Source organism: Oncorhynchus kisutch, linkage group LG17 (genome assembly GCF_002021735.2).
Source record: "Oncorhynchus kisutch isolate 150728-3 linkage group LG17, Okis_V2, whole genome shotgun sequence".
NCBI lineage: Eukaryota > Metazoa > Chordata > Actinopteri > Salmoniformes > Salmonidae > Oncorhynchus > Oncorhynchus kisutch.
Genome location: NC_034190.2, coordinates 14,206,594 through 14,224,906, shown reverse-complemented (window position 1 = coordinate 14,224,906; position 18,313 = coordinate 14,206,594). Strand labels below are relative to the sequence as shown.

The 18,313-nt window shown below is 48.9% G+C and overlaps 1 pseudogene; it reads right to left on the bottom strand.

The window, feature by feature from the left end:
* Positions 1-18,313, bottom strand: part of LOC109908451 (syndetin-like) — a 349,878-nt pseudogene that overhangs the window by 207,384 nt on the left and 124,181 nt on the right.

The following is an 18,313-nucleotide window of genomic DNA, read 5'->3' as shown; positions in this document are numbered from 1 at the left end:
ACGATCAGCTGTCCGTCCTGTCTCCCTGTAGCGCTGTCTTAGGCGTCTCACAGTACGGACATTGCAATTTATTGCCCTGGCCACATCTGCAGTCTTCATGCATCCTTGCAGCATGCCTAAGACACATTCACGCAGATGAGCAGGGACCCTGGACATATTTCTTTTGGTGTTTTTCAGAGTCAGTAGAAAGGCCTCTTTAGTGTCCTAAGTTTTCATAACTGTGACCTTAATTGCCTACCGACTGTAAGCTGTTAATGTCTTAACGACTGTTCCACAGGTGCATGTTCATTAATTGTTCATGGTTCATTGGACAAGCATGGGAAACAGTGTTTAAACCCTTTACAATGAAGGTCTGTGAAGGTATTTGGATTTTTACGGATTATCTTTGAAAGACAGGGTCCTGAAAAAGGGGGGGTTTCTTTTTTTGCTGAGTTTATATGTACATGAACGGATCTATCTATATTACAGTAACTATGACAGACTGAAAAGAGGGTGGTGCTAACAGTAAAATATGATTGGTGAATTTACACCAATTTGTTTTATTCAGATGGCTAGCTACATTGCATTTCCATAGAGGCCCGGGTTGAGAGAGGAGTCTTATGTATGGTAGAGAAAGCAAGATTAGAGAGCATGATGAGAAATTTTTTTTTAGGATTCACAGAGCTAAAGCTACCAGGAGGAGCTCCACGCAAGACTTCCAAATTACATCTATCCAGCAGATCAATGTTGAGACCAAGACACCGCTCACAGCAGGGAAGGTGTCGCTCTCGCTCTGTGTGTGTGTGTGTGTGTGTGTGTGTGTGTGTGTGTGTGTGTGTGTGTGTGTGTGTGTGTGTGTGTGTGTGTGTGTGTGTGTGTGTGTGTGTGTGTGACCATGAGCTCTCAGAGGAGTGCATTTACTCACAGTCAAGCTATGTGTCGGCGTGTGTGTGCGTACATGCGCGCACGTCATACATTCACATGGACCCCAGGTAATGAACCTCCCTAAGCGTGCATGTTGGAAAATTGCACTGAATACCATTCTCCAGACATAATTATTAAAATATGGCTTTAATTAAATGGATAATATTAACTATGTTTACCATTCTAGCAGTAATGGCTTTTTGAATAAGTCAATATGTAACAGGGAGACCTGAAAAATAACAACTCAAAATTTCAAGACAAAACACTTCTTCTCTCTTTTTAGATGTCGGCATTAAGAAAATGACATGGAATATTTAATATGTTTAGTATCAAACAACCTTTGAGATGTGTGACAAATCACAGTGTACTCAATCAATAGAAATAGTAAGAAAAGCTCCTATGTGTAAAGAGCCGTGATGGAACACATCCAGCAATAAGCACATGTATGCCTCCTCACCGGAGACCAGGGTTCAACCCTTGTGGCCTCTTCTCAACGCTCAGCCTCTCCCACCTTTTTATTACGGTCTCAATAAAGCATAAAAATACTGAAGGTAGGGTGGATTTCCACTCCACTTCAAATGAAAAATAAGAACAAAGAGAAAAGAAAAGCTCCTACATACCTCTATCTGCTCAAGAGTGTCTTGTAGCTTGGAATTCAAGGGAGAGGACATTGTTAGGTCAGTTCCCTGCTGATCACCTAAACACGAGTCAAGGCTTCACTTGGACTTTATCAGTGACCTAGAACGCTAATGTACCACTTATTCTTATATCCTGACCCACAATCTGTGGCATATGGCATGTGGACACCATGCTCTGTCACACATACTGTAGCAGTGCTGAGCGACTAGTGCTTTTTGAGGTCGGTTTGTTTTCGTCGTGTTTTTGAACATTAAATGCATTATGAAATAATGGCATTACAATGATTTTAGAGCTTTTTAATGGACCTTCTAAAGCCAAAAATAGTGAACATTCCATTGCCGAAACATGTAAAGTATCCCATTGTCTCTGTCAGGTCTACATTGGGTAGACATCAATAGAGAAATAGGAAATTAATATGAAATAATAAAATATTTCAGTTGTGTAAATTACTGATTACTTTATTTTTCATTCCTTAACGTCATCATCCTATCTCTGCCCATGCAGTAGCAGCCTTAACGTCATCATCCTATCTCTGCCCAGGCAGTAGCAGCCTTAACGTCATCATCCTATCTCTGCCCAGGCAGTAGCAGCCTTAACGTCATCATCCTATCTCTGCCCAGGCAGTAGCAGCCTTAACGACATCATCCTATCTCTGCCCAGGCAGTAGCAGCCTTAACGCCATCATCCTATCTCTGCCCAGGCAGTAGCAGCCTTAACGTCATCATCCTATCTCTGCCCAGGCAGTAGCAGCCTTAACGCCATCATCCTATCTCTGCCCAGGCAGTAGCAGCCTTAACGCCATCATCCTATCTCTGCCCAGGCAGTAGCAGCCTTAACGCCATCATCCTATCTCTGCCCAGGCAGTAGCAGCCTTAACGACATCATCCTATCTCTGCCCAGGCAGTAGCAGCCTTAACGCCATCATCCTATCTCTGCCCAGGCAGTAGCAGCCTTAACGCCATCATCCTATCTCTGCCCAGGCAGTAGCAGCCTTAACGCCATCATCCTATCTCTGCCCAGGCAGTAGCAGCCTTAACGACATCATCCTATCTCTGCCCAGGCAGTAGCAGCCTTAACGCCATCATCCTATCTCTGCCCAGGCAGTAGCAGCCTTAACGCCATCATCCTATCTCTGCCCAGGCAGTAGCAGCCTTAACGACATCATCCTATCTCTGCCCAGGCAGTAGCAGCCTTAACGCCATCATCCTATCTCTGCCCAGGCAGTAGCAGCCTTAACGACATCATCCTATCTCTGCCCAGGCAGTAGCAGCCTTAACGTCATCATCCTATCTCTGCCCAGGCAGTAGCAGCCTTAACGCCATCATCCTATCTCTGCCCAGGCAGTAGCAGCCTTAACGCCATCATCCTATCTCTGCCCAGGCAGTAGCAGCCAGTCAGCCAGACCATCTAATGTTATCTATGTGCTCCCCATACTGTACTGTCTTTAGTCATACTATTATACCAAATATTCTATCCGTATCCTGTCCATAATGTCGATACATACTGTCCATCACATATATACTAAACAAAAATATAAACACAACATAGAACAATTCAAGTTACAGTTCATATTTGGAAATCAGTTATTTGAAAAACATTTAGTAGGCCCTAATCTATGGATTTCACATGACTGGGAATACAGATATACATCTGTTGGTCACAGATACCAAACATTTTTAAAGAATGGGCCTCACAATGGGATTCAGGATGTCGTCATGGTATTTCTGTGCATTCAAATGACCATCTATAAAATGCAATTGTGTTCATTGTCCGTAGCTTATTCCTGCCTATACCATCACCCCACCGCCACCATGGGGCACTCTGTCCACAACGTCGACATCAGTAAACCGCTCACCCCCACGCGACTCCATACGTGGTCTGTGATTGTGAGGCCGGTTGGACGTACTGCCAAAATCTCTCAAATTAAGTTGGAGGTGGCTTATGGTAGAGAAATTAACATTCAATTGCCTGGCAAACGCTCTGGTGGACTTACCTGCAGTCAGCATGCCAATTGCACGCTCCCTCAAAACTTGAGACATCTGTGGCTTGTGTTGTGTGACAAAACTGCACATTTTAGAGAGGCATTCTATTGTCCCCAGCACAAGGTGCACCTGTGTGATGATCATGTCACACCTGTCAGGTGGATAGATTGTCTTGGCAAACGAGAAATGCTCAGTAACAGGGATGTAAGCAAAATTGTGCACAAAATTTGAGAGAAATCAGGTTTTTGAGCTGGGATCTTTCATTTCAGCTCATGAAACATGGGAGCAACACTTTACATGTTGCGTTTATATTTATACTTCGGACTCAGATATTGCTCATCATAATATTAATATATTAATATTTTAATTTTTAGATTTGTGTGTATTGTTCAATACTACTGCACTGCTGGAGCTAGGAACACAAGCATTTCACTACACCCACAATAACATCTGCTAAATATGTGTATGCGACCAATAACATCTGCTAAATATGTGTATGCGACCAATAACATCTGCTAAATATGTGTATGCGACCAATAACATCTGCTAAATATGTGTATGCGACCAATAACATCTGCTAAATATGTGTATGCGACCAATAACATCTGCTAAATATGTGTATGCGACCAATAACATCTGCTAAATATGTGTATGCAACCAATAACATCTGCTAAATATGTGTATGCGACCAATAACATCTGCTAAATATGTGTATGCGACCAATAACATCTACTAAATATGTGTATGCGACCAATAACATCTGCTAAATATGTGTATGCGACCAATAACATCTGCTAAATATGTGTATGCGACCAATAACATCTGCTAAATATGTGTATGCGACCAATAACATCTGCTAAATATGTGTATGCGACCAATAACATCTGCTAAATATGTGTATGCGACCAATAACATCTGCTAAATATGTGTATGCGACCAATAACATTTGATTTGATTTATTTAGCTAACCTGCCTAGCTTAAGTACACTGCAGAGCTGTCTGACAAAATCATTTTACTAGTTCCTTGAAATCATTTTACTAGTTCTTTAAAGTAGATAAGGCTAACTTATCACAAACGGTCTATATCCCTCTCTCGTCATTGTGTTGTGTCCTCTTCCAGGCGTAAAAGTGTGTCCATCCAGAGATCTGTATATAATGACGACATGGCTCATGTCTCCGCCCTAACAATGAGAGTTGTTGTCCAAAAGGCAAGAAGACAGGCGACAAGCTTAGGTCCAAAATAAGCCCTAGAAATGAACTGGGCTTATTTTGTACAGATTTTGGAGAGAGTGAAACCTCTCGCTTCGCCGTCTCTTCTCTGATCCTTCTACGCCAGAGTGGGAAAAAACAGGCGTAATGGTCATTGTAGCTAATTACCACGTTTCTGCGCCAAACTAGGTTGAATATTTGCTTATTGAAAACTACAACTCCCTTGCACCCAGTGTTCAAAGTAGTTCTTCATTTCTCTCGTGAATGATTTGATATCTCTCTAGAGAAACGTCGCATTGGGCTCACAAAAAAACGAACTAAATAGAATTCAGGTAATTGAACTGACGTCGGTTGTTTAATAACCCAAAAAATGAAGAATGTTGGTTAATAGCTCAGCACTAACACATAGAGACAGGAATGGAGCCATTGTCCATTTTGTATGGAGTAACACAGCCTTCTCACAAATGATATTTCCTAACCCATTACCATGTCCTTCTCTAGTGAATGGCAACAACACCTTGAACACCTGCGTGTGGTGTAGTCTAAGTGCTTGAATTGCTTCGCGAACCTGCTATTTATGACAAAGAACATTGTGTCAATACTTGATCTAGTCTTTATTGGTTGTTTCCTTCTTGCAGTTGTTGTTGTTCTTTCAATAGCTGTCTTAAGTAAAAGTAACATTGGATGAAACTGAAAACATCTGCTAAATAAGAAGTATTATTGCTGGTCCTGAACTGTGCCGACACATGAGATGCTATGTTGTTCCTTTACTGAGGTCTCTTTCAGGTCAACTCTAAAACAGAACACTTAGGATGAGTCTCAAGAGGACACAACGCCCTTAGGGAGTGTTTGTGTTGCTTGTGGCTGACCCTTAAATCACTGCTAAAGCACTTCAGCCATGGTAGTGGCAGAGACAGGGCAGGCAGACTTCAGCCATGGTAGTGGCAGAGACAGGGCAGGCAGACTTCAGCCATGGTAGTGGCAGAGACAGGGCAGGCAGACTTCAGCCATGGTAGTGGCAGAGACTTCAGCCATGGTAGTGGCAGAGACAGGGCAGGCAGACTTCAGCCATGGCAGTGGCAGAGACAGGGCAGGCAGAGAGAGAGTCGGCTTTCTATTCCGCAACAAAGCCTCCTTCACTCAAGCCGGCAAACTTACCCTAGTAAAACTGACTATCCTACCGATCCTCGACTTCGGCGATGTCATCTACAAAATGGCTTCCAACACTCTACTCAGCAAACTGGATGCAGTCTATCACAGTGCCATCCGTTTTGTCACTAAAGCACCTTATACTACCCACCACTGCGACTTGTATGCTCTAGTCGGCTGGCCCTCGCTACATATTCGTCGCCAGACCCACTGGCTCCAGGTCATCTACAAGTCTATGCTAGGTAAAGCTCCGCCTTATCTCAGCTCACTGGTCACGATGGCAACACCCATCCGTAGCACGCGCTCCAGCAGGTGTATCTCACTGATCATCCCTAAAGCCAACACCTCATTTGGCCGCCTTTCGTTCCAGTACTCTGCTGCCTGTGACTGGAACGAATTGCAAAAATCGCTGAAGTTGGAGACTTTCATCTCCCTCACCAACTTCAAACATCAGCTATCTGAGCAGCTAACCGATCGCTGCAGCTGTACATAGTCTATTGGTAAATAGCCCACCCTTTTCACCTACCTCATCCCCGTACTGTTTTTATTTATTTACTTTTCTGCTCTTCTGCACACCAATATCTCTACCTGTACATGACCATCTGATCTTTTATCACTCCAGTGTTAATCTGCAAAATTGTAATTATTTGCCTACCTCCTCATGCCTTTTGCACACATTGTATATAGACCCCCCCTTCGTTTTCTACTGTGTTATTGACTTGTTAATTGTTTACTCCATGTGTAACTCTTTGTTGTATGCTCACACTGCTATGCTTTATCTTGGCCAGGTCGCAGTTGCAAATGAGAACTTGTTCTCAACTAGCCTACCTGGTTAAATAAAGGTGAAATAAAAAAAAATAAAAAAAGAGACTTCAGCCATGGTAGTGGCAGAGACAGGGCAGGCAGACTTCAGCCATGGTAATGGAAGAGACAGGGCAGGCAGAGACTTCAGCCATGGTAGTGGCAGAGACAGGGCAGGCAGACTTCAGCCATGGTAATGGAAGAGACAGGGCAGGCAGAGACTTCAGCCATGGTAGTGGCAGAGACAGGGCAGGCTGAGACTTCAGCCATGGTAGTGGCAGAGACAGTGCAGGCAGACTTCAGCCATGGTAGTGGCAGAGACAGTGCAGGCAGACTTCAGCCATGGTAATGGCAGAGACAGGGCAGGCAGAGACTTCAGCCATGGTAGTGGCAGAGACAGGGCAGGCAGAGACTTCAGCCATGGTAGTGGCAGAGACTTCAGCCATGGTAGTGGCAGAGACAGTGCAGGCAGACTTCAGCCATGGTAGTGGCAGAGACAGTGCAGGCAGACTTCAGCCATGGTAGTAGCAGAGACAGGGCAGGCAGACTTCAGCCATGGTAGTGGCAGAGACAGGGCAGGCAGAGACCTCAGCCATGGTAGTGGCAGAGACAGGGCAGGCAGAGACTTCAGCCATGGTAGTGGCAGAGACAGGGCAGGCAGAGACTTCAGCCATGGTAGTGGCAGAGACAGGGCAGGCAGAGACTTCATCCATGGTAGTGGCAGAGACTTCAGCCATGGTAGTGGCAGAGACAGGGCAGGCAGAGACTTCAGCCATGGTAGTGGCAGAGACAGGGCAGGCAGACTTCAGCCATGGTAGTGGCAGAGACAGGGCAGGCAGAGACTTCAGCCATGGTAGTGGCAGAGACAGGGCAGGCAGACTTCAGCCATGGTAGTGGCAGAGACAGGGCAGACAGAGACTTCAGCCATGTTAGTGGCAGAGACAGGGCAGGCAGACTTCAGCCATGGTAGTGGCAGAGACAGTGCAGGCAGACTTCAGCCATGGTAGTGGCAGAGACAGGGCAGGCAGAGACTTCAGCCATGGTAGTGGCAGAGACTTCAGCCATGGTAGTGGCAGAGACTTCAGCCATGGTAGTGGCAGAGACAGGGCAGGCAGAGACTTCAGCCATGGTAGTGGCAGAGACAGGGCAGGCAGAGACTTCAGCCATGGTAGTGGCAGAGACTTCAGCCATGGTAGTGGCAGAGACAGTGCAGGCAGACTTCAGCCATGGTAGTGGCAGAGACAGTGCAGGCAGACTTCAGCCATGGTAGTAGCAGAGACAGGGCAGGCAGACTTCAGCCATGGTAGTGGCAGAGACAGGGCAGGCAGAGACTTCAGCCATGGTAGTGGCAGAGACAGGGCAGGCAGAGACTTCAGCCATGGTAGTGGCAGAGACAGTGCAGGCAGACTTCAGCCATGGTAGTGGCAGAGACAGTGCAGGCAGACTTCAGCCATGGTAGTAGCAGAGACAGGGCAGGCAGACTTCAGCCATGGTAGTGGCAGAGACAGGGCAGGCAGAGACCTCAGCCATGGTAGTGGCAGAGACAGGGCAGGCAGAGACTTCAGCCATGGTAGTGGCAGAGACAGGGCAGGCAGAGACTTCAGCCATGGTAGTGGCAGAGACAGGGCAGGCAGAGACTTCATCCATGGTAGTGGCAGAGACTTCAGCCATGGTAGTGGCAGAGACAGGGCAGGCAGAGACTTCAGCCATGGTAGTGGCAGAGACAGGGCAGGCAGACTTCAGCCATGGTAGTGGCAGAGACAGGGCAGGCAGAGACTTCAGCCATGGTAGTGGCAGAGACAGGGCAGGCAGACTTCAGCCATGGTAGTGGCAGAGACAGGGCAGACAGAGACTTCAGCCATGTTAGTGGCAGAGACAGGGCAGGCAGACTTCAGCCATGGTAGTGGCAGAGACAGTGCAGGCAGACTTCAGCCATGGTAGTGGCAGAGACAGGGCAGGCAGAGACTTCAGCCATGGTAGTGGCAGAGACTTCAGCCATGGTAGTGGCAGAGACTTCAGCCATGGTAGTGGCAGAGACAGGGCAGGCAGAGACTTCAGCCATGGTAGTGGCAGAGACAGGGCAGGCAGAGACTTCAGCCATGGTAGTGGCAGAGACTTCAGCCATGGTAGTGGCAGAGACAGTGCAGGCAGACTTCAGCCATGGTAGTGGCAGAGACAGTGCAGGCAGACTTCAGCCATGGTAGTAGCAGAGACAGGGCAGGCAGACTTCAGCCATGGTAGTGGCAGAGACAGGGCAGGCAGAGACTTCAGCCATGGTAGTGGCAGAGACAGGGCAGGCAGAGACTTCAGCCATGGTAGTGGCAGAGACAGTGCAGGCAGACTTCAGCCATGGTAATGGAAGAGACAGGGCAGGCAGAGACTTCAGCCATGGTAGTGGCAGAGACAGGGCAGGCTGAGACTTCAGCCATGGTAGTGGCAGAGACTTCAGCCATGGTAGTGGCAGAGACAGTGCAGGCAGACTTCAGCCATGGTAGTGGCAGAGACAGTGCAGGCAGACTTCAGCCATGGTAATGGCAGAGACAGGGCAGGCAGAGACTTCAGCCATGGTAGTGGCAGAGACAGGGCAGGCAGAGACTTCAGCCATGGTAGTGGCAGAGACTTCAGCCATGGTAGTGACAGAGACAGTGCAGGCAGACTTCAGCCATGGTAGTGGCAGAGACAGTGCAGGCAGACTTCAGCCATGGTAGTAGCAGAGACAGGGCAGGCAGACTTCAGCCATGGTAGTGGCAGAGACAGGGCAGGCAGAGACCTCAGCCATGGTAGTGGCAGAGACAGGGCAGGCAGAGACTTCAGCCATGGTAGTGGCAGAGACAGGGCAGGCAGAGACTTCAGCCATGGTAGTGGCAGAGACAGGGCAGGCAGAGACTTCAGCCATGGTAGTGGCAGAGACTTCAGCCATGGTAGTGGCAGAGACAGGGCAGGCAGAGACTTCAGCCATGGTAGTGGCAGAGACAGGGCAGGCAGAGACTTCATCCATGGTAGTGGCAGAGACAGGGCAGGCAGAGACTTCAGCCATGGTAGTGGCAGACTTCAGCCATGGTAGTGGCAGAGACAGGGCAGGCAGAGACTTCAGCCATGGTAGTGGCAGAGACAGGGCAGGCAGACTTCAGCCATGGTAGTGGCAGAGACAGGGCAGGCAGACTTCAGCCATGGTAGTGGCAGAGACAGGGCAGGCAGAGACTTCATCCATGGTAGTGGCAGAGACTTCAGCCATGGTAGTGGCAGAGACAGGGCAGGCAGAGACTTCAGCCATGGTAGTGGCAGAGACAGGGCAGGCAGAGACTTCATCCATGGTAGTGGCAGAGACAGGGCAGGCAGAGACTTCAGCCATGGTAGCGGCAGAGACTTCAGCCATGGTAGTGGCAGAGACAGGGCAGGCAGAGACTTCAGCCATGGTAGCGGCAGAGACTTCAGCCATGGTAGTGGCAGAGACAGGGCAGGCAGAGACTTCAGCCATGGTAGCGGCAGAGACTTCAGCCATGGTAGTAGCAGAGACAGGGCAGGCAGAGACTTCAGCCATGGTAGCGGCATGTAATTAGTTTAGGTTAAAGAGGCAACATAATACAGACACCACTGAGTCTTAAGTTAAAGGCTGTCTTCTCTTGTCTGCGGTCTTAACCAAATCAGCATCCATGATTAGACCCACCTATTGCATAATTAACCATATTTGCTGACCTCTTTCAGAACCAACACTTTTAGAGTTCAAAAGTGTCATGGCAAAAGTGTGGTAGTTCAGACAGCTATACTATGGGTAACATCTGTGGAAGGCTATTTAGGGTATGAACTAAAGCTCTGGAATGGAGAGTATCTGTTGAATCTGACAAAAATGGAGATGTCTATGTGAGAATATACACGGAGTATGCCAAACATTAGGAACACCTTCGTGATATTAAATTGCACCCTCCTTTTGCCCTCAGAACAGCCTCTATTTGTTGGGTAATGGACTTTATATTGTGTCGAAAGCGTTCCACAGGGAAGCTTGCCCATGTTGACTCTAATGCTTCCCACAGTTGTGCCAAGTTGACTGGATGTCCTTTGGGTGGTAGACCATTCTTGACACACACGGGAAACTGTTTGCGTGTGACAAACCCAGCAGAGTTGCAATTCTTCACACAAACCGGTGCGCCTGGAACCTACTACCATCCCCTTGTTCAAAAGCACTTAAATCTTTGGTTTTGCACATTCCCCCTCAATGGCACATGTACACAATCCATGTCTTAATTGTCTCAAGGCTTAAAATTCCTTATTTAACCTGTCTCCTCCCCTTCATCTACACTCATTGAAGTGGATTTAACAAGTGACATCAATAAGGGATCATAGCTTTCACCTGGATTCATCTGGTTGGTCTATGTCATGGAAAGAGCAGTAGACTCAGTGTATGTCAAGGCTGCAGATGTCAGATCACATAACACGAGACAGTCATGTTCTATTCCATGACAAGGCCATTGTGATGTGTGTGAGAAAAAGCTTGGACACGTCTGGGCTTTAGGCTGCCTGTGAGACAGCTGATTAGCAGGCTGCCTGACTAGAAAGCCTCATGTTGGAGTCACAGCACAGCACTGAGTCAAAGTAGGAGAGGTCAGGGGACAGGGCCGGGGACGGACAGGAGGGAGAGGGGTGAGAGGGGCAGGGGTGAGGGGGGTGACACTGCAAATTGCCAGTTCATCAATATCCATCACCCCAATGCCTCAACTCTGGAAAATTAAACATTTAATCGGTGGGTACCAGGTATGGTTAAGAGAGGGGTGGAAGGAGAATCTGCAGTGAACCTGTCATGGCGTTTTGAGCTGGCAGCCACCCAAGCCCGGAGACGTTTGCCCTCAATTCGCCAGAGCACCCCAGTGGGGGGAGAGGAGGAGAGCAGCCGCGCTGAGGCTGTCATCTCTATTGATCCCTGCTGCACTCCAGATCTCCAGGCCCTAACCTGTGTGTCAGCAAAATAGGTGGGATCGAGCCGGGCAGGTTTGTAGTTCAGAGGCTACATCCCAAATGGCACCCTATTCCCTTTATAGTGCACGACTCCAAGAGTATGTGGACACCCACTCAAATTTGTGTATTCGGCTATTTCAGCCAAACCTGTTGATGACAAGTATATACAAATCGAGCACACAGTCATGCAATCTCCATAAACAAACATTGGCAGTAGAATGCACCGCTCCCTCTCTCCAAGCCAATACTACATGTTAGAGCACTGCTCCCTCTCTCCAAGCTAATACTACGTGGCAGAGCACTGCTCCCTCTCTCCAAGCCAATACTACGTGTTAGAGCACTGCTCCCTCTCTCCAAGCCAATACTACGTGGTAGAGCACTGCTCCCTCTCTCCAAGCCAATACTACGTGGTAGAGCACCGCTCTCTCTCTCCAAGCCAATACTACGTGTTAGAGCACTGCTCCCTCTCTCCAAGCCAATACTACGTGTTAGAGCACTGCTCCCTCTCTCCAAGCCAATACTACGTGGTAGAGCACTGCTCCCTCTCTCCAAGCCAATACTACGTGGTAGAGCACCGCTCTCTCTCTCCAAGCTAATACTACGAGGCAGAGCACTGCTCCCTCTCTCCAAGCCAATACTACGTGGTAGAGCACTGCTCCCTCTCTCCAAGCCAATACTACGAGGTAGAGCACTGCTCCCTCTCTCCAAGCCAATACTACGTGGTAGAGCACTGCTCCCTCTCTCCAAGCTAATACTACGTGGTAGAGCACTGCTCCCTCTCTCCAAGCCAATACTACGTGTTAGAGCACTGCTCCCTCTCTCCAAGCCAATACTACGTGTTAGAGCACTGCTCCCTCTCTCCAAGCCAATACTACGTGTTAGAGCACTGCTCCCTCTCTTCAAGCCAATATTACGTGGTAGATCACTGCTCCCTCTCTCCAAGCCAATACTACGTGGTAGAGCACTGCTCCCTCTCTACAAGCCAATACTACGTGGTAGAGCACTGCTCCCTCTCTACAAGCCAATACTACGTGGTAGAGCACTGCTCCCTCTCTCCAAGCCAATACTACGTGGTAGAGCACTGATCCCTCTCTACAAGCCAATACTACGTGGTAGAGCACTGCTCCCTCTCTCCAAGCCAATACTACGTGTTAGAGCACTGCTCCCTCTCTCCAAGCCAATATTACGTGGTAGAGCACTGCTCCCTCTCTCCAAGCCAATACTACGTGTTAGAGCACTGCTCCCTCTCTCCAAGCCAATACTACGTGTTAGAGCACTGCTCCCTCTCTCCAAACCAATACTACGTGGTAGAGCACTGCTCCCTCTCTCCAAGCCAATACTACATGTTAGAGCACTGCTCCCTCTCTCCAAGCTAATACTACGTGGCAGAGCACTGCTCCCTCTCTCCAAGCCAATACTACGTGTTAGAGCACTGCTCCCTCTCTCCAAGCCAATACTACGTGGTAGAGCACCGCTCTCTCTCTCCAAGCTAATAATACGAGGCAGAGCACTGCTCCCTCTCTCCAAGCCAATACTACGTGGTAGAGCACTGCTCCCTCTCTCCAAGTCAATACTACGTGGCAGAGCACTGCTCCCTCTCTCCAAGCCAATACTACGTGTTAGAGCACTGCTCCCTCTCTCCAAGCCAATACTACGTGGTAGAGCACTGCTCCCTCAATCCAAGCCAATAATACGTGGTAGAGCACCGCTCTCTCTCTCCAAGCCAATACTACGTGTTAGAGCACTGCTCCCTCTCTCCAAGCCAATACTATGTGTTAGAGCACTGCTCCCTCTCTCCAAGCCAATACTACGTGTTAGAGCACTGCTCCCTCTCTCCAAGCCAATACTACGTGGTAGAGCACTGCTCCCTCTCTCCAAGCCAATACTACGTGGTAGAGCACCGCTCTCTCTCTCCAAGCTAATACTACGAGGCAGAGCACTGCTCCCTCTCTCCAAGCCAATACTACGTGGTAGAGCACTGCTCCCTCTCTCCAAGCCAATACTACGAGGTAGAGCACTGCTCCCTCTCTCCAAGCCAATACTACGTGTTAGAGCACTGCTCCCTCTCTCCAAGCCAATACTACGTGTTAGAGCACTGCTCCCTCTCTCCAAGCCAATACTACGTGTTAGAGCACTGCTCCCTCTCTCCAAGCCAATATTACGTGGTAGATCACTGCTCCCTCTCTCCAAGCCAATACTACGTGGTAGAGCACTGCTCCCTCTCTCCAAGCCACGGCAACATGGTAGAGCACTGCTCCCTCTCTCCAAGTCAATACTATGTGTTAGAGCACTGCTCCCTCTCTCCAAGCTAATACTACGTGTTAGAGCACTGCTCCCTCTCTCCAAGCCAATACTACGTGTTAGAGCACTGCTCCCTCTCTCCAAGCTAATACTACGTGTTAGAGCACTGCTCCCTCTCTCCAAGCCAATACTACGTGTTAGAGCACTGCTCCCTCTCTCCAAGCTAATACTACGTGTTAGAGCACTGCTCCCTCTCTCCAAGCCAATACTACGTGTTAGAGCACTGCTCCCTCTCTCCAAGCTAATACTACGTGTTAGAGCACTGCTCCCTCTCTCCAAGCCAATACTACGTGTTAGAGCACTGCTCCCTCTCTCCAAGCTAATACTACGTGTTAGAGCACTGCTCCCTCTCTCCAAGCTAATACTACGTGTTAGAGCACTGCTCCCTCTCTCCAAGTCAATACTACGTGTTAGAGCACTGCTCCCTCTCTCCAAGCTAATACTACGTGTTAGAGCACTGCTCCCTTTCTCCAAGCTAATACTACGTGTTAGAGCACTGCTCCCTCTCTCCAAGTCAATACTACGTGTTAGAGCACTGCTCCCTCTCTCCAAGCCAATACTACGTGGTAGAGCACTGCTCCCTCTCTCCAAGCTAATACTACGTGTTAGAGCACTGCTCCCTCTCTCCAAGCTAATACTACGTGGTAGAGCACTGCTCCCTCTCTCCAAGCCAATACTACGTGTTAGAGCACCGCTCCCTCTCTCCAAGCCAATATTACGTGGTAGAGCACTGCTCCCTCTCTCCAAGCCAATATTACGTGGTATAGCACTGCTCCCTCTCTCCAAGCCAATATTACGTGGTAGAGCACTGCTACCTCTCTCCAAGCCAATACTACGTGTTAGAGCACTGCTCCCTCTCTCCAAGCCAATATTACGTGGTAGAGCACTGCTCCCTCTCTCCAAGCCACGGCAACGTGGTAGAGCACTGCTCCCTCTCTCCAAGCCACGGCAACGTGGTAGAGCACTGCTCCCTCTCTCCAAGCCAATACTACGTGGCAGAGCACTGCTCCCTCTCTCCAAGCCAATACTACGTGGTAGAGCACTGCTCCCTCTCTCCAAGTCAATAATACGTGTTAGAGCACTGCTCCCTCTCTCCAAGCCAATACTACGTGTTAGAGCACTGCTCCCTCTCTCCAAGCCAATACTACGTGGTAGAGCACCGCTCTCTCTCTCCAAGCCAATACTAGAGCACTGCTCCCTCTCTCCAAGCCAATACTACGTGGTAGAGCACTGCTCCCTCTCTCCAAGCCAATACTACGTGTTAGAGCACCGCTCTCCCTCTCTCCAAGCCACGGCAACGTAGTAGAGCACTGCTCCCTCTCTCCAAGCCAATACTACGTGTTAGAGCACTGCTCCCTCTCTCCAAGCCATTACTACGTGTTAGAGAAGTGCTCCCTCTCTCCAAGCTAATACTACGTGTTAGAGCACTGCTCCCTCTCTCCAAGCCAATACTACGTGGTAGAGCCCTGCTCCCTCTCTCCAAGCCATTACTATGTGTTAGAGAACTGCTCTCTCTCTCCAAGCTAATACTACGTGTTAGAGCACTGCTCCCTCTCTCCAAGCCAATACTACGTGGTAGAGCACTGCTCCCTCTCTCCAAGCCACGGCAACATGGTAGAGCACTGCTCCCTCTCTCCAAGTCAATACTATGTGTTAGAGCACTGCTCCCTCTCTCCAAGCTAATACTACGTGTTAGAGCACTGCTCACTCTCTCCAAGCCAATACTACGTGTTAGAGCACTGCTCCCTCTCTCCAAGCTAATACTACATGTTAGAGCACTGCTCCCTCTCTCCAAGCTAATACTATGTGTTAGAGCACTGCTCCCTCTCTCCAAGCTAATACTACGTGTTAGAGCACTGCTCCCTCTCTCCAAGCCAATACTACGTGTTAGAGCACTGCTCCCTCTCTCCAAGCTAATACTATGTGTTAGAGCACTGCTCCCTCTCTCCAAGCCAATACTACGTGTTAGAGCACTGCTCCCTCTCTCCAAGCTAATACTACGTGTTAGAGCACTGCTCCCTCTCTCCAAGCTAATACTACGTGTTAGAGCACTGCTCCCTCTCTCCAAGTCAATACTACGTGTTAGAGCACTGCTCCCTCTCTCCAAGCTAATACTATGTGTTAGAGCACTGCTCCCTCTCTCCAAGCTAATACTACGTGTTAGAGCACTGCTCCCTCTCTCCAAGCCAATACTATGTGTTAGAGCACTGCTCCCTCTCTCCAAGTCAATACTACGTGTTAGAGCACTGCTCCCTCTCTCCAAGCCAATACTACGTGGTAGAGCACTGCTCCCTCTCTCCAAGCTAATACTATGTGTTAGAGCACTGCTCCCTCTCTCCAAGCTAATACGACGTGTTAGAGCACTGCTCCCTCTCTCCAAGCCAATACTACGTGTTAGAGCACTGCTCCCTCTCTCCAAGCTAATACTACGTGTTAGAGCACTGCTCCCTCTCTCCAAGCCAATACTATGTGTTAGAGCACTGCTCCCTCTCTCCAAGCTAATACTACGTGTTAGAGCACTGCTCCCTCTCTCCAAGCTAATACTACGTGTTAGAGCACTGCTCCCTCTCTCCAAGTCAATACTACGTGTTAGAGCACTGCTCCCTCTCTCCAAGCTAATACTACGTGTTAGAGCACTGCTCCCTCTCTCCAAGCTAATACTACGTGTTAGAGCACTGCTCCCTCTCTCCAAGTCAATACTACGTGTTAGAGCACTGCTCCCTCTCTCCAAGCCAATACTACGTGGTAGAGCACTGCTCCCTCTCTCCAAGCTAATACTACGTGTTAGAGCACTGCTCCCTCTCTCCAAGCTAATACTACGTGTTAGAGCACTGCTCCCTCTCTCCAAGCCAATATTACGTGGTAGATCACTGCTCCCTCTTTACAAGCCAATACTACGTGGTAGAGCACTGCTCCCTCTCTACAAGCCAATACTACGTGGTAGAGCACTGCTCTCTCTCTCCAAGCCAATACTACGTGGTAGAGCACTGCTCCCTCTCTACAAGCCAATACTACGTGGTAGAGCACTGCTCCCTCTCTCCAAGCCAATACTACGTGTTAGAGCACTGCTCCCTCTCTCCAAGCCAATATTACGTGGTAGAGCACTGCTCCCTCTCTCCAAGCCAATATTACGTGGTAGAGCACTGCTCCCTCTCTCCAAGCCAATATTACGTGGTAGAGCACTGCTACCTCTCTCCAAGCCAATACTACGTGTTAGAGCACTGCTCCCTCTCTCCAAGCCAATATTACGTGGTAAAGCACTGCTCCCTCTCTCCAAGCCAATACTACGTGGTAGAGCACTGCTCCCTCTCTCCAAGCCAATACTACGTGGTAGAGCACTGCTCCCTCTCTCCAAGTCAATAATACGTGTTAGAGCACTGCTCCCTCTCTCCAAGCCAATACTACGTGTTAGAGCACTGCTCCCTCTCTCCAAGCCAATACTACGTGGTAGAGCACCGCTCTCTCTCTCCAAGCCAATACTAGAGCACTGCTCCCTCTCTCCAAGCCAATACTACGTGTTAGAGCACTGCTCCCTCTCTCCAAGCCAATACTACGTGTTAGAGCACTGCTCCCTCTCTCCAAGCCAATACTACGTGTTAGAGCACTGCTCCCTCTCTTCAAGCCAATATTACGTGGTAGATCACTGCTCCCTCTCTCCAAGCCAATACTACGTGGTAGAGCACTGCTCCCTCTCTACAAGCCAATACTACGTGGTAGAGCACTGCTCCCTCTCTACAAGCCAATACTACGTGGTAGAGCACTGCTCCCTCTCTCCAAGCCAATACTACGTGGTAGAGCACTGATCCCTCTCTACAAGCCAATACTACGTGGTAGAGCACTGCTCCCTCTCTCCAAGCCAATACTACGTGTTAGAGCACTGCTCCCTCTCTCCAAGCCAATATTACGTGGTAGAGCACTGCTCCCTCTCTCCAAGCCAATACTACGTGTTAGAGCACTGCTCCCTCTCTCCAAGCCAATACTACGTGTTAGAGCACTGCTCCCTCTCTCCAAGCTAATACTATGTGTTAGAGCACTGCTCCCTCTCTCCAAGCCAATACTACGTGTTAGAGCACTGCTCCCTCTCTCCAAGCTAATACTACGTGTTAGAGCACTGCTCCCTCTCTCCAAGCTAATACTACGTGTTAGAGCACTGCTCCCTCTCTCCAAGTCAATACTACGTGTTAGAGCACTGCTCCCTCTCTCCAAGCTAATACTATGTGTTAGAGCACTGCTCCCTCTCTCCAAGCTAATACTACGTGTTAGAGCACTGCTCCCTCTCTCCAAGCCAATACTATGTGTTAGAGCACTGCTCCCTCTCTCCAAGTCAATACTACGTGTTAGAGCACTGCTCCCTCTCTCCAAGCCAATACTACGTGGTA